The sequence below is a fragment of the Ranitomeya variabilis genome, chromosome 2, assembly GCF_051348905.1.
Source record: "Ranitomeya variabilis isolate aRanVar5 chromosome 2, aRanVar5.hap1, whole genome shotgun sequence".
Taxonomy (NCBI): Eukaryota; Metazoa; Chordata; class Amphibia; order Anura; family Dendrobatidae; genus Ranitomeya; species Ranitomeya variabilis.
Genome location: NC_135233.1, coordinates 463634624 through 463650726, shown reverse-complemented (window position 1 = coordinate 463650726; position 16103 = coordinate 463634624). Strand labels below are relative to the sequence as shown.

Genomic DNA, 16103 nt, shown 5'->3' with positions numbered 1-16103 from the left:
GCTTTCCCCATACGTCTCCCACTTACATTAAAGGGACTCTGTCACCTGAATTTGGAGGGAACAATTTTCAGCCATAGGGGTGGGGTTTTCGGGTGTTTGATTCACCCTTTCCTTACCCGCTGGCTGCAATATTGGATTGAAGTTCATTCTCTGTCCTCCGTAGTACATGCCTGCACAAGGCAATCTTGCCTTACGCAGGCGTGTACTATGGAGGACAGAGAATGAACTTCAATCCAATATTGCAGCCAGCGGGTAAGGAAAGGGTGAATCAAACACCCGAAAACCCCGCCCCTATGGCTGAAAATTGTTCCCTCCAAATTCAGGTGACAGAGTCCCTTTAAGCTGTTTCGCACCAAAAAGGGACTAAAACCCACATGGTAGAAATGGAGCCAGAATTCTGGCACATTTAGATTGACGAGTCTCCCACTTTGGTCTCAACTTATTACTAAATCCTAAGATGTTGTCATCTGGTCACAAAACCCCCCACACAGCGCTGATTGACAACCCAAAGTTTATTAGGAAATTTAATATACATGAAATTAGACACGTTGCTCCTGAATGCGAGATTCTTTTATAAAATATGTAAGACATTTTCCTTTTGAATTACTATTAAAACCTGTTTTGGCAGTTGAATACCGCCATGAGTTTAAGCGAGACCAGCCATGTACATATGTCATGCAGCCACCAGTCTGATAATAGCATTATTTGGATATCTATTCATAAGAGGAGCGGAGCCTGGGAATCCTCAGATGATCAATTTGTGGAGATACTGCAAGAAAACACATTCTGTTAATATTTATATTTTTGAATGTTTGTTCAGTGCGGATCAGAAAATCTAAAACTTGTAAGTTTGGGTGCTTTCACATTGCTTTCTAGCACACATTTGGTGGCCCCATGGGGGCTTACGTCTGAACTATCATGCTCCCCGGTGTAGACTACGTCTGAGTGTCCGCCTCCAGTACACTTCACCAAAAAAATGATGCACGACAGAGCGCACTTTTCCTCTGCCGGCACCATTATAGTCTATGGCCCCATCGGTACATACGTCCGAATCCAGTTTTGCAGGAAGGGGCGGGGGTTCGGACATAAGCTCCAACGGGGCCACCGAATGGGCGCCAGAATGCAATGTTAAAGCACTGTTACTAAAGAAGCAGAGAAAGTGCCGGTCATAGAAATGAGATCTGATGGAGGTGCCAAATGGGATCTCATCAATAGAGTTGAGTGAATATGTTCAGATTCTGTAGCCGAAAGCGAATTTGCCATGTTTGTGTCGAATTTATGTTTGATCAGTTCCGAACATATTCATTCATTTCTACTTCCACTGACGCCAATGACATTCGGCAAATATTGCAAAAGTATTCAGCACCGATTGTAATCGGAACAGAATTTTGAAAAATTTGCTCAACTCTGCTCATTAAGTGTTACAGCATGTTCAGTCTTTTTAGAGTGGAAACCAAGTTTTTGAGGAAGATTTGGACATGTGCACAGTCGCTCAGATGAACGAGATTCCATTACAATAAAATTAAATCATGCCCAATGCACAAAAGGATAATTGTTAAATGCTTCCTGGCACCTATAATAACCATGACTATATTTTAGAATTGTCATTATTCAGAATTTTCCTAAGCAAATAACCAGTTACTGAACACCTTTTGAGTTACAGGCGTTCAGCCTAGCGCCGACTCTTCTCCACACTTTTTATAGCAAATCTATACTCGAAATTATCAACATGTTCCCGGCATCTGGGCTACTCACCCTCTGGGTCCCCATAATTTTTTTTGATCATGATCAATGGCCTAAGAAGAATGTAGAAAATCCTGGTGGGTTTTTCAGAGTCTTGATACTTGAAAGATGGTTCCAGGTGCAATTTCTTCCCTGTAGAATTTCAACACAACATTGCTAAACTGCAATGTGCCATAAAGTTTTGATATATTCATCAAGCGCCACTTCACTAAGAAAACACCAACCTGGCAATGCTTTTTGATTGGGGCTTCAGTATCCTAATACTACAAGACTTGTTTAGCCATTTTATAATGGGATAAACCCATTTCATCCCAATTCGAGAAATACATGCAGCCGGGAAACCGTGATCTTCTCTACCATGGTGTTAATCTAGAAGGCAGAATGCAAATTAACTTAGACACTTGGCTTCGGACAGCCCCCTTCAAGTTGTTCAGTCAAATATTGCTGATCTGTCTTTGGAATAAGTCATCAATATCAGATCAGTGGGGATCCAACCTGCATTTCACCCAATGATCAGCTGTTTTAAGCTCCTTCTGGGCGGCAACACATTGCATGGAGTGGTGTAATGGAACACTATTTAAGGTGTGACGCTCCATTGCACAATTCGATTTAATGTGTTCATAGCCAACAGGAACTTTACAGAACATGTGGGGGCACTGGACCCCTACCGAACCAATATTCATGGCCTCTAGGTACGTCATAGGTCACCTCCCTTTGATGCGGGCACTGCTGCTAAGCCTGCATCTTTCCCAGCACGACAACTGATCTGATCAGCTGTCATGTGCCTGTAACAGCTGCAGGTGGAATCGCAATCCACCTGCGGCTGTTAACATGTTAAATGCTGCTGTCAATCTCTGACAGCAGCATTTAACATGTGCTTACCATCGCATAATTGCAGGGCACTGATTGAGGCCTTTTGCCAACCAATGTTTGTCATTGCAGATTTTCTATGGACGCTGGCCCGGATTATTGCAGCTTCAAGTCTAAAGAGACTATTGAAGCTAGTAAAAATTAAATAAATGCAAAAATGAAAATCACCCCCTTTTGTCACATTTAAAATAAACATTTGGTATGGATGTGTTCAGAAACACCCGATCAAAATATAAACTAAATTAATCTGATGGATAAACAGTTTAACAAAAAAAATATAAAACCGACAGACTGCCACAAAAAAAACAAAAAAAAACAAAAAAAAACACCCGACTCGCCTGTTACAATGTCTTGATTGCAATAAAATGCAGTATCTACCCCAAAATCCTATCAATAAAACGTCAGCTCGGTGTGCAAAAAACAAAAACCTCACTTAGCCCCGGGTCTCAAAAAAAAAAAAAAAAAAATGGTGTTTTTTTTGTTTTACAAACGGACTTTCACCACTTTAAGGCTGCTGTCACACTAGCAGTATTTGGTCAGTATTTTACATCAGTAATTGTAAGCCAAAACCAGGAGTGGAACAATTAGAGGAAAAGAATAACAAACACATGCACAACTTCTGTATTTATCACCCACTCCTGGTTTTGGCTTACAAATACTGATGTAATATACTGACCAAATACTGCTAGTGTGACGGCAGCCTAAGGGGTTCGATCAAAAGTAATCCAGCTCTTCGTTCCTTAAAATACCGTATATACTCGAGTATAAGCCGAGATTTTCAGCCCATTTTTTTAGGACTATGCCGGGAGCAGGTGAGTATAATGAGGAGGGTGAGAAGCGTTGCTCAATATTCACCTGTCCTCGTTCCACCGCCAGGCTCAGTCTTCCCCGTCCTCTGGCTGTGACGCTCAGGTCAGAGGGCGCGATGACGTGGTTAGTGCATGCCCTCTGCCTGAACGTCAGTGCAGACGACACGGAAGATGGAGCGGTGCCTGGCGGTGGAACAAGGACAGGTTAATATTGCAATTGCTGGGGGCCTGAGCGACGAGAGGAGTATGTCATTTTTTTTCCATATGCAATAGCATATGGGGCAAATATCTCTATGGAGCATCTTCTGGGGCCATAATCAGCATTTGTGCAACATTATATGGGGCAAATATTTCTGTGGAGCATCTTATGGGGCCCTTATTAACCTTTGTGCAGCATTAGATGGGGAATATTTTAATATGGAGCATCTTATGGGGCCATTATTAACCTTTGTGCAGCATTAGATGGGGAATATTTTAATATGGAGCATCTTATGGGGCCCATCATAAACTTTATGGAGCATTATATGGGGCGTATTTTGTATGGAGCATTATATGGGGCCCACCATGAACTGTATGGAGCATTATATGGGGCTCCTGATTCAATATGGATATTCAAAAACAACCTACTGATGTCTCAATTAATTTTACTTTTATTGGTATCTATTTTTATTTTTGAAATTTACCAGTAGCTGATACTTTTCCCACCCCAGGCTTATACGCGAGTCATTAAGTTTCCCAGTTTTTTTCTGGCAAAATTAGGGGGGGGATGGGGTGTCGGCTTATACTCGTGTATATACGGTATATTACATACTAGATTGTGGCCCGATTCTAACGCATCGGGTATTCTAGAATATGCATGTCCCCGTAGTATATGGACAATGATGATTCCAGAATTCGCGGCAGACTATGCCCGTCGCTGATTGGTCGAGGCAACCTTTATAACATCATCGTCGCCATGCTGTGCCCGTCGCTGATTGGTCGAGGCAACCTTTATGACATCATCGTCGCCATGCTGTGCCCGTGGCAATCAGAGACGCGGGATTTCCAGGACAGACAGAAAAACCCTTAGACAATTTATATATATATATATATATATATATATATATATATATATATTCAATACTTGTTTTAACCCCTTAGTGACGGAGCCAAATTTTTTAAATCTGACCAGTGTCACTTTATGTGGTAATAACTCTAGAATATGCATGTCCCCATAGTATATGGACAATGATGATTCCAAAATTCGCGGCAGACTGTGCCCGTCGCTGATTGGTCGAGGCAACCTTTATGACATCATCGCCATGGCAACCATTATTACATCTACGTCGATACTGTGCCCGTCGCTGATTGATTGGTCGAGGCCGCCTGGGCCTTGACCAATCAGACGCGGGATTTCCAGGACAGACAGACAGACAGAAAAACCCTTAGACAATTATATATACAGGTCCTTCTCAAAAAATTAGCATATAGTGTTAAATTTCATTATTTACCATAATGTAATGATTACAATTAAACTTTCATATACTATAGATTCATTATCCACCAACTGAAATTTGTCAGGTCTTTTATTGTTTTAATACTGATGATTTTGGCATACAACTCCTGATAACCCAAAAAACCTGTCTCAATAAATTAGCATATCAAGAAAAGGTTCTCTAAATGACCTATTACCCTAATCTTCTGAATCAACTAATTAATTCTAAACACATGCAAAAGATACCTGAGGCTTTTAAAAACTCCCTGCCTGGTTCATTACTCAAAACCCCCCATCATGGGTAAGACTAGCGACCTGACAGATGTCAAGAATGCCATCATTGACACCCTCAAGCAAGAGGGTAAGACCCAGAATGAAATTTCTCAACAAATAGGCTGTTCCCAGAGTGCTGTATCAAGGCACCTCAATGGTAAGTCTGTTGGAAGGAAACAATGTGGCAGAAAACGCTGTACAACGAGAAGAGGTGACCTGAGGAAGCAGTGGACTGAGTCTGGTGTGGAAACATCCAGAGCCACCGTGCACAGGCGTGTGCAGGAAATGGGCTACAGGTGCCGCATTCCCCAGGTAAAGCCACTTTTGAACCATAAACAGCGGCAGAAGCGCCTGACCTGGGCTACAGAGAAGCAGCACTGGACTGTTGCTAAGTGGTCCCAAGTACTTTTTTCTGATGAAAGCAAATTTTGCATGTCATTCGGAAATCAAGGTGCCAGAGTCTGGAGGAAGACTGGGGAGAAGGAAATGCCAAAATGCCTGAAGTCCAGTGTCAAGTACCCACAGTCAGTCATGGTGTGGGGTGCCATGTCAGCTGCTGGTGTTGGTCCACTGTGTTTCATCAAGGGCAGGGTCAATGCAGCTAGCTATCAGGAGATTTTGGAGCACTTCATGCTTCCATCGGCTGAAATGCTTTATGGAGATGAAGATTTCATTTTTCAGCACGACCTGGCACCTGCTCACAGTGCCAAAACCACTGGTAAATGGTTTACTGACCATGGTATTACTGTGCTCAATTGGCCTGCCAACTCTCCTGATCTGAACCCCATAGAGAATCTGTGGGATATTGTGAAGAGAAAGTTGAGAGACGCAAGACCCAACACTCTGGATGAGCTTAAGGCCGCTATTGAAGCATCCTGGGCCTCCATAACATCTCAGCAGTGTCACAGGCTGATTGCCTCCATGCCACGCCGCATTGAAGCAGTCATTTCTGCCAAAGGATTCCCGACCAAGTATTGAGTGCATAACTGAACATTATTATTTGATGGTTTTTTTGTTTGGTATTAAAAAACACTTTTATTTGATTGGTCGGGTGAACTATGCTAATTTATTGAGACAGTTTTTTTGGGTTATCAGGAGTTGTATGCCAAAATCATCAGTATTAAAACAATAAAAGACCTGACAAATTTCAGTTGGTGGATAATGAATCTATAGTATATGAAAGTTTAATTGTAATCATTACATTATGGTAAATAATGAAATTTAACACTATATGCTAATTTTTTGAGAAGGACCTGTATACTAGATTGTGGCCCGATTCTAACGCATCGGGTATTCTAGAATATGCATGTCCCCGTAGTATATGGACAATGATGATTCCGACTGTGCCCGTCGCTGATTGGTCGAGGCAACCTTTTTTACATCATCGTCGCCATGGCAACCATTATGAGATCTACGCCGATACTGTGCCCGTCGCTGATTGGTCGAGGCCTGGCAGCCTCGACCAATCAGAGACGCGGGATTTCCATTATGACATAATCGTCGCCATGCTGTGCCCATCGCTGATTGGTCGAGGCCGCCAGGCCTCGACCAGAGACGCGGGATTTCTACGTTGATACTGTGCCCGTCGCTGGCACAGGCGGCCTCGACCAATCAGTGAATGAATAAACGGGGCAGACAGACAGACAGCAAAACCCTTAGACAATTTATATATATATATATATATATATATATATATATATATATATATATATATATATAGAATCAATACTTGTTTTAACCCCTTAGTGACGGAGCCAAATTTTTGAAATCTGACCAGTGTCACTTTATGTGGTAATAACTCTGCAACCCTTCAACAAATCCTAGTGATTTTGAGACTGTTTTTTCATGACACATTATACTTTGTGATAATGGTAAATTTAGGTCAATATATTTTGTGTTTATTTATAAAAAAATTTGAGAAAAATTTTAAAAAATTTGCAATTTTTTTAAATTTGAATGATTATCCCTTTAATCCAGATAGTCATACCACAGCAAACCATTAACAAATAACATTTCCCACATGTCGGCTTTACATCAGGACCATTTGTAAAATGTTATTTTATTTTGTTAGCATTTTAGGAGGTTTAAAAATGTAGCAGCAATTTTTTATTTTTTTCAAGGAAATTTACAAAATTTATTTTTTTAGTGACTTATCCATGTTTGAAGTGACTTTAGGGGTCTCATATTGGGAAACCCCCAAACGCGATACCATTTTAAAAACAGCACCCCTAGACATATTGAAAACTGCTGTCAGATAGTTTATTAACCCTTCAGGTGCTTTACAGGAATTAATGCAAAGTGGTATGACAGAAATGAAAATGTGTATTTTTACCACCTAAATGTCTAACTTGTGAACAGATTACTATAGCAGTCAGACTCTAAGGGTACCGTCACACTAAACGATTTACCAACGATCACGACCAGCGATACGACCTGGCTGTGATCGTTGGTAAGTGATTGTGTGGTCGCTGGGGAGCTGTCACACAGACAGCTCTCCAGCAACCAACGATGCCGAAGTCCCCGGGTAACCAGGGTAAACATCGGGTTACTAAGCGCAGGGCCGCGCTTAGTAACCCGATGTTTACCGTGGTTACCAGCGTAAAAGTTAAAAAAAACCAAACAGTACATACTTACATTCCGGTGTCTGTCCCCCGGCGTTCTGCTTCTCTCCACTGTGTCTGCGCCAGCCGGAAAGCACAGCGGTGACGTCACCGCGTTACCGCTGTGCTCGCTTTCCGGCCGGCCGGCGCTCACAGTGCAGAGAAGCAGAACGCCGGGGGACAGACACCGGAATGTAAGTATGTACTGTTTGTTTTTTTTAATTTTTACGCTGGTAACCACGGTAAACATCGGGTTACTAAGCGCGGCCCTGCGCTTAGTAACCCGATGTTTACCCTGGTTACAAGCGAACGCATCGTTGGATCGGTGTCACACACACAACGATCCAGCGATGACAGCGGGAGATCCAGCGACGAAAGAAAGTTCCAAACGATCTGCTACAACGTACGATTCTCAGCAGGGTCCCTGATCGCTGCTGTGTGTCAGACACTGCGATATCGTATGGATATCGCTGGAACGTCACGGATCGTACCGTCGTAGCGATCAAAGTGCCAATGTGTGACAGTACCCTAAGGCCGCTATTTGGTCATGAATTGCCATGGCAAACATGTGGGGCAAACAGTGATCGTGGCTGATGCAGGAAGTTGTCAGCTATAGTGGACAGCCTACAGCTGCTGGATTGTCACCTGTATGGGGAGGATATTCTCTTATATCTCAGGTCAGTTAAAAGACGTATTGGCGGTCATTAAGGGGTTAAGAAGCTTTCGGTGCATTTTACAGCAAACAGTGAGGATGAAGATAAAGATTGAGGTAGGGGCAAGTCAAGCCCTGCAGACAATCCATAATCCCGCTTTTCGGACTTCCTCACCTCTTGTGTTCTTGCTACCGGAGGTTCCCATCTTCCTGAGCAGTCACATCTCTCAGCTGATCACAGCTTCCTTACCTTCTGCAGTGAAGGAATCACAAAGACAATGGCACAGTGTGAATTCACTTTAATAAGGAAGAATTACTACAACCTTCTATTCATTATATTTAGCTTCCATCAATATTACAGGCTGATATCCAACCAGTTTTGCCACTTCTAACTTCATCAGGAGTGCAGTATTACGGACGCACCTTCCTTCAGAGTATTTACAGCAGCCCTGTATAACAGCACAGAGCGACTTTACCCCGTCTGTATTCCAGACCTAGCTTTCTGCTGTACACAATAAAAAAAATAAAATGAAAATCGCTGCCTTATTTTACTCCATGTCTGATTTTTGACAGAGGCATTTGAAGACATTTTATTTTGGTCTGAAAATGCAAGACTTGTCCACTAGATGGCAGCACATATTATTCAGAACTTTATAATGTCTGAAGTTTTGCAATGATGTCACTTTGTAACGTGTCCACTTCATACATTACGCCCCATCAGAACTCCGCCATGCTATGAGGATTCTTCATAGTATTTCAGACGAACGAGACTTCATAACGTCATCATTTGGAGCACAAATTTTGGATGCAGACAATAGTCACTGTTCGGCAAAAGTAGTCAAAGCCAAATTAGTGTTCTTGACTACAGTATGTAATTTAATGAAAACTAGTAATAGGAACATTTCCATCTAAAAAAAAAAAAAAAGAAAGTGGCAAATCAAGTTATTAGTGAATCATCAATCAGTGTCAGCCCATACAATTTACATTGCCAGTGTCATCACTCTACCGTACATCTTTTCCAGGCTGTGGTGTAGTAGGACAGATTAGCTGATGTGCAGTCGTCATTCCTGGGCTGCGCCAGCAATGATATAAGCATCATAAGTACATTACATTCTCAGTGGGAAACTGCAAGAAAACAGATTATATTAAAGTTTGTTCAATGCAGAATGAGCCAATAGAATTCTTGTAAGTTTATAAAGGTGTAAAGTGCGGTATAATCGATCACAGCCCAGAGATGAGTGAGGAACCGGGATCCAGCTTTGGTCATAGCCTGGTCAAGCTTTAAAGCCCCCCCATTGATCAGCTGTTATCTGCTTTGGGGGGCTAAATGTCCATTCAATGTACAGAACAGATTATAGTCAAAGTAGCAGCTGTTCTGCAATACCCAGCAGCGGTCGCTACACATTGGAAAAGTGCAAACAGCAGATCCGTTCAGTCATTTTATAACGGCCTAGGAACTTCCTTTCCCATGAGGGTACAATTAATAATAAAGATCATTTTCCTGCATTACCTTACTATTGTGGATGGGGAATGTCCAGTTTGGATGAACAGATGTTCTCATCTTTTGAAGCTCCTACCAAGTGTCAGAAGTGACACTTCTCTTCTACCTGCAATAAAAGTAAAAAAAAAAAGTTTGTCCTTTGTACACAATTAACCATATGATGTCTGACTAACCATTACACATTTGCTTTTTCACTACAATGTTGTTTAATTACATTTATTCCCAAATTTGGTAAACAGACCTAGAACATCAAGAAGGCAGGCGTTCATGTAGCCATACATCAGTAGTGAGAAGTAGGGTTGAGCGAAACAGGTCGTTCATTTTCATAAGTCGCCGACTTTTGGTAAAGTCGGCGTCTCATGAAACCCGACCCGATCCCTGTGTGGGGTCGGCCATGCGGTACGCGATCTTGGCGCCAAAGTTGTGTTTCGTATGACGCGTTTAGCGCCATTTTTTCGGCCAATGAAGGAGCGATGACATAGGGGTTAGGGCGTGTACGCCAATCATCATTGGAAGAGAGAGAGAGCGAGAGCGAGAGCGAGAGCGTGACTGACTGGTGCTCCTGCCAACTAAGTGGTCAGGGACGAGTGGGTGAATTATTTTTTGTTGTGCACAAGTATGGTTTAAGCAAAACTGCAATTTTAACATTAGAAAACTGTTAGTCCCCCATACAGTATACAAAAGAAACATTTTAAAAATGCAAGTTTCAGTGTTTTCTAAAGCATTAAAGAGGATCGGTCATCCCAAAAGTGGCCTATAAGCTAAGGCCACCGACATCAGGGGCTTATCTACAGCATTCTGTAATGCTGTAGATAAGCCCCCGATGTTACCTGAAAGAGGAGAAAAAGAGGTTAGATTATACTCACCCAGGGGCGGTCCTGCTGCGGTCCGGGTCCGACCTCTCTGACCTTTCCCAGCGCCTGCGCACTGCAGTACTTTGCTCTGCCCTCAACAGGGAAGACCAAGTACACCTGTACCGGAGCCGTGGCAGGAAGACAAGAAGAGGACGTCATTGTAAAAAGATGGGAGGCCCCGGACCGTGACACCCATCGGACCCGAACCAGGACCGCCCCTGGGTGAGTATAATCTAACCTCTTTTTCTCCTCTTTCAGGATACATCGGGGGCTTATCTACAGCATTACAGAATGCTGTAGATATGCCCTGATGGCGGTGGCCATAGTTTATAGGCCATTTTTGTAACAGATTCCCTTTAAGGACTATAACCCTGTTTTTTGGATATCATTACCTCTCATGTTTGCAGGAGTCAAGCATCCTCAGCAATCAAACCTTCCAGCTTATTAGTTGCACATCTTTCCTACATGTTGGGATCAAAGACAAAATGCATAATTGCGCATTTTCAGATAATATAAGCAAAGTTTTTTTGACACAGACACACAGCCAGATATTTTGGGGTGTCTGGGCTGCAGCCCTTTTGTCCACAATAATTGATAAATTATCTTTTACATTGACAGAAACTAAAGTGACTTTAGGACGGTGCCCACTACGCTCCATCAGAACTCCGTGCATGCTATGAATGTTCTTCACAATACTTCAGCCGAGACTTCATAGGGTCATCATTTGGAGCACACATTTTGGACACAGACCAAAGTCACCATTCTGCCAAGTTTATCCTGTAAAAAGTGACAAGGGACAAAGATACCAGAAAGTTTATGTAAACTATTGCACTTTTATACTAACTTTTCAGATTCAATTTGCTACATTAATAACATTCATAAAAAAACCCTTGTATAAACAATTAACCATTTCAGACTAGTACTCTATAGCATCACTTCTTAATGCAATGGAAACGTCAAAATTGGTTTAGTCTTACAACCCCTTTAAAAGGCTTGGTTATACACTATACTTTTTTTATGCCTTGCACACACATCTATGGTGCTGCCTGAATATAGTCCCCATCAAAGAAAAGCACAAACAGTCCATCTGAAATCCATTTGTGTAATTGCAATCTATGGGGGAGGTGGGCGCCTTCTGAAACTTGTCTATCAAAACCCTGGCATAGCTGTAGAAGCACCGCATATAGTGTGAACAGGGATTATACAAGTATTTAGAAAAAGTCAGTAAATCTTTTCTATTCCCTTCCACTACTGTTTAATACATTAAAAAAACTACACTTGTAGAACCTCTACAGTCCCCACAACTTATATATTTTAAATAATGGGAGAAGAAAAAAAAAAAAAGTTAAAGCAGCACTTTGTAGATGGCAATGTGACCCCATTTATATCCATGGTGCTACCAAGTAGCAGCAGCATAGAGCGATCTATGGCCACATGACCAGTGTCATCATGAAGCTCAAGCCTAAAACCGAGGCCTCCTACAGAAGGTTTTCAGAAATCATCAGCTTTCAAGGAGGTTTTCACCTGCTGTGTGAAGACCTTAAGGTACCTTCTGTTGTGAATTCTGCTTTTGGGCTCCCTCCGGTGGTTGTAGGTGGTAATGCAGTTGCCCCTGAGTTGCAGTCCTGGTCAGGTGTACCTGCTGATTGCAGTTCTGACTGGGGTATTTAGGCGTGCAGGATTCATTAGTCCTTGCCAGTTGTCCATGGTTGTTGGGAGGTTTTGGTCCTGGTTTGGTTCCTTCTGCCTTCTGCCAAATCAGCAAAGATAAGTGTCTGGTTTTGTTTCTGTGGCACACATGCTGTGTGCTTAATAATTCTGTGCTATTCAGTGTTTTTTGTCCAGCTTAGATTGTGTCAGTATTTTCTCAGTCTTGTTGGATTCTCTGGAGTGGCAGATATACATTCCATGTTTTTAGTTAGATTGTGGAACTTTTTGTATTATCTGCTGTGGATATTTTTGGAAGGGTTTTAATACTGACCGCTTAGTATTCTGTCCTATCTTTCCCTATTTAGCTAGAGTGGCCTCTTTTGCTGAATCCTGTTTTCTGCCTGCGTGTGTCTTTCCTCTCCTACTCACAGTCAATATTCGTGGGGGGCTGCCTATCCTTTGGGGTTCTGCTCTGAGGCAAGGTAGTATTCCTATTTCTATCTATAGGGGTATTTAGTCCACCGGCTGTGTCGAGGTGTCTAGGGTTTGTTAGGCACACCCCATGGCTACTTCTAATTGCGGTGTTATTTCAGGTTTTGCGGTCAGTACAGTTTCCACCTACTCCAGAGAAAGTTCATGCGGCTCCAAAGTCACCGGATCATAACAGCCTTCACACTAAGCGACGCTGCAGCGATATCGACAATGATGCCGATCGCTGCAGCGTCGCTGTTTGGTCGCTGGAGAGCTGTCACACAGACAGCTCTCCAGCGACCAACGATGCTGAAGTCCCCGGGTAACCAGGGTAAACATCGGGTTGCTAAGCGCAGCGTCGTGCTTAGTAACCCGATGTTTACCCTGGTTACCAGTGTTAAATGTAAAAAACACACACTACATACTTACATTCGCGTCCCCCGGCGCCCGCTTCCCTGCACTGTGTGAGCGCCGGCCCTGACAGCAGAGCTCTGAGCAGCAGCGCGGACGCCGGGGGACGTGACAGACATCAGAGGGTGAGAATGTACTGGGTTTTTTTTTACTTTTACAATGGTAACCAGGGTAAATATCGGGTTACTAAGCACGGCCCTGCGCTTAGTAACCCAATATTTACCCTGGTTACCATTGTAAAACATCGCTGGCATCGTTGCTTTTGCTGTCAAACACGACGACACACGCCGATCTGACGACCAAATAAAGTTCTGAACTTTCAGCAACGACCAGCGATATCACAGCAGGATCCAGATCGCTGCTGCGTGTCAAACACAACGATATCGCTATCCAGGACGCTGCAACGTCACGGATCGCTATCGTTATCGTTGTAAAGTCGCTTAGTGTGAAGGTACCTTAAGGCTTCATGCGCACAGCAGGATCTTGTAAATGGTGGTTGTACGGAGACTTCCAACCCCTTCCAGCAATTATAGGTGTGCCACGTGCGTAATCTAGGAGATAATGAAGCCAAAGCTTCTTGCTGAGAATAGATCTGTAAAGGTACCTTCACACGAAGCGACGCTGCAGCGTCAGTGTCAGCTCTCCAGCGACCAACGATGCCGAGGTCCCCGGGTAACCAGGGTAAACATCGGGTTGCTAAGCGCAGGGCCGCGCTTAGTAACCCGATGTTTACCCTGGTTACCAGCGTAAAAGTAAAAAAAACAAACAGTACATGCTCACCTGCGCGTCCCCCAGCGTCTGCTTCCTGACACTGACTGAGCGCCGGCCCTAACAGCACAGCGGTGACGTCACCGCTGTGCTTTCACTTTCACTTTAGGGCCGGATCTCCGTAAGTGTCAGGAAGCAGACGCTGGGGGACGCGCAGGTGAGTATGTACTGTTTGTTATTTTTACTTTTACGCTGGTAACCAGGGTAAACATCAGGTTACTAAGCGCGGCCCTGCGGTTAGTAACCCGATTTTTACCCTGGTTACCAGTGTAAAACATCGCTGGTATCGTTGCCTTTGCTTTCAAACACAACGATACACGGCGATCGGACGACCAAATAAAGTTCTGGACTTTATTCAGCGACCAGCGACATCACAGCAGGATCCTGATCGCTGCTGCCTGTCAAACGAAACGATATCGCTAGCGAGGACGCTGCAACGTCACGGATCGCTAACGATATCGTTACAAAGTCGTTTCGTGTGAGGGTACCTTAAGGGTATGTGTCCACGCTCAGGATTGCATCAGGATTTGGTCAGGATTTTTCATCAGTATTTGTAAGCCAAAACCAGGAGTGGGTGATAAATGCAGAAGTGGAGCATATGTTTCTATTATACTTTTCCTCTGATTGTTCCACTCCTGGTTTTGGCTTACAAATACTGATGTAAAATCCTGACCAAATCCTGATGCAATCCTGAACGTGGACACATACCCTAATACTGAATCCATTTAAACATGGTGCAATTCCCCTTTAATACAGTAGGTACATTAAGGTCTCCATACACTTCTATGGGCATCAAATTGAAGCTCCATATAACTAGAGTTGCACACAACTATAAGATGAAGGAAATGCACACTGCTTTTGAAATTTCTGCATCAAGTGGTAGGAAAAAGATAAAGTATAAAATTTACACTTAAAGTCCAGAAGAAGGAATAATAAGAAATGATAAATAATAAATGATATTATGCACATACCCTAAAAAGGTGCACTTACACCACCAATCACAATGCAAAAAAACAAACACCTACTCCTACATTAATTCAAAAAGGTCAAATGAGGGTCACTTTGCCACATGGCACACTGATGTAACATGAGCGCAGAGCAGCACAGTTTCAGAGTGAAGACGGGCATAAATATATCTAGAACTTTCCAAAAGATACACACGAAAAAAGCAAAAGTCCTGGAAAAACGGTAGGGTAAATTAATCTAGATCGGAAGAGTTCTGCCACCCGCACGTGCAAACAAAATAACGTCTGGCTATATAATCTCCCCATGAGGCGGCCAATTAGTGATCTATAGAGCAGATGGGCCCAGCCTTTTGGAGTTCAGGAATTGATTTTTGCTCACTTTACAGACTCCAATTAGTTCAGGTCTATGTTTTTGGGCCATGTTGAAGTTTTGTTGATTTCCTCAACCTTATCAAGGTAAGACATAAGAGAAGAAGAAGTTCATTGGACTTTAGTTCTAACAAGTCACAGAACCGGGCGATTAACGGCTACAACCGGAATTTCAGGTTACAGAGTAAATAAAAAGGCGAAACGAGGGGGACGTGTTGAAGACAAAACCAGATGTGGATCATAAAAAGTGAGAAAGTATAAAGAGACGACTGATCTGTTACTTTTAATATACTCCTGGTTTATTCTACAACAAACGCAAACCTGAACATGTCTGACCCTAAAGTCAGAGCGCAAAACAAGCGATAAGAAAAGCCATAAGTATTAGTTACATATAGAACATTCCAAGCTAAACATAAACCTGCACAACCAGCACTGCAGGGCAGAAACCTTACCTCCTGGCCGGTCAGAGAGAAAGGAAAGCTACGGTGCAGCCTTATATACGCCTGCCTCACCCGTCATTGGGTGGATCAACTTTCCTCGTCCATCCCCCTCTGGTAGGACGAGTCCTCCGGGAATTGTTTTTTTATTTAATTATTTATCTATTTATTGCAATCCTCACGTGAAACGCCTGAACACATTGGGAGAGTTTCCATGTTCAGTTTTTGCTTTTTTTTAATGCAGTTTGTAAAGTCA

The 16103-nt window shown here is 42.9% G+C and overlaps 1 long non-coding RNA gene across 11 annotated transcripts; it reads right to left on the bottom strand.

Moving 5' to 3' along the window:
* Positions 1-494: 494 nt before the first annotated feature.
* On the bottom strand, positions 495-15886 carry LOC143806713 (uncharacterized). 11 transcript variants are annotated; one of them, XR_013221545.1, is made up of 9 exons: positions 15863-15886; positions 11169-11237; positions 9932-10028; positions 9433-9546; positions 9128-9329; positions 8597-8674; positions 1968-2112; positions 1756-1875; positions 495-769 (listed from the first exon to the last, which is right to left on the bottom strand). It is a non-coding gene; the product is annotated as an uncharacterized LOC143806713 (long non-coding RNA). The 11 variants fall into 11 exon arrangements; XR_013221544.1 differs by lacking the exon at positions 15863-15886 and adding an exon at positions 13764-13906; XR_013221540.1 differs by lacking the exon at positions 15863-15886 and adding exons at positions 12326-12526; positions 13764-13905 and having other exon boundaries at positions 8597-9329.
* Positions 15887-16103: the final 217 nt, after the last annotated feature.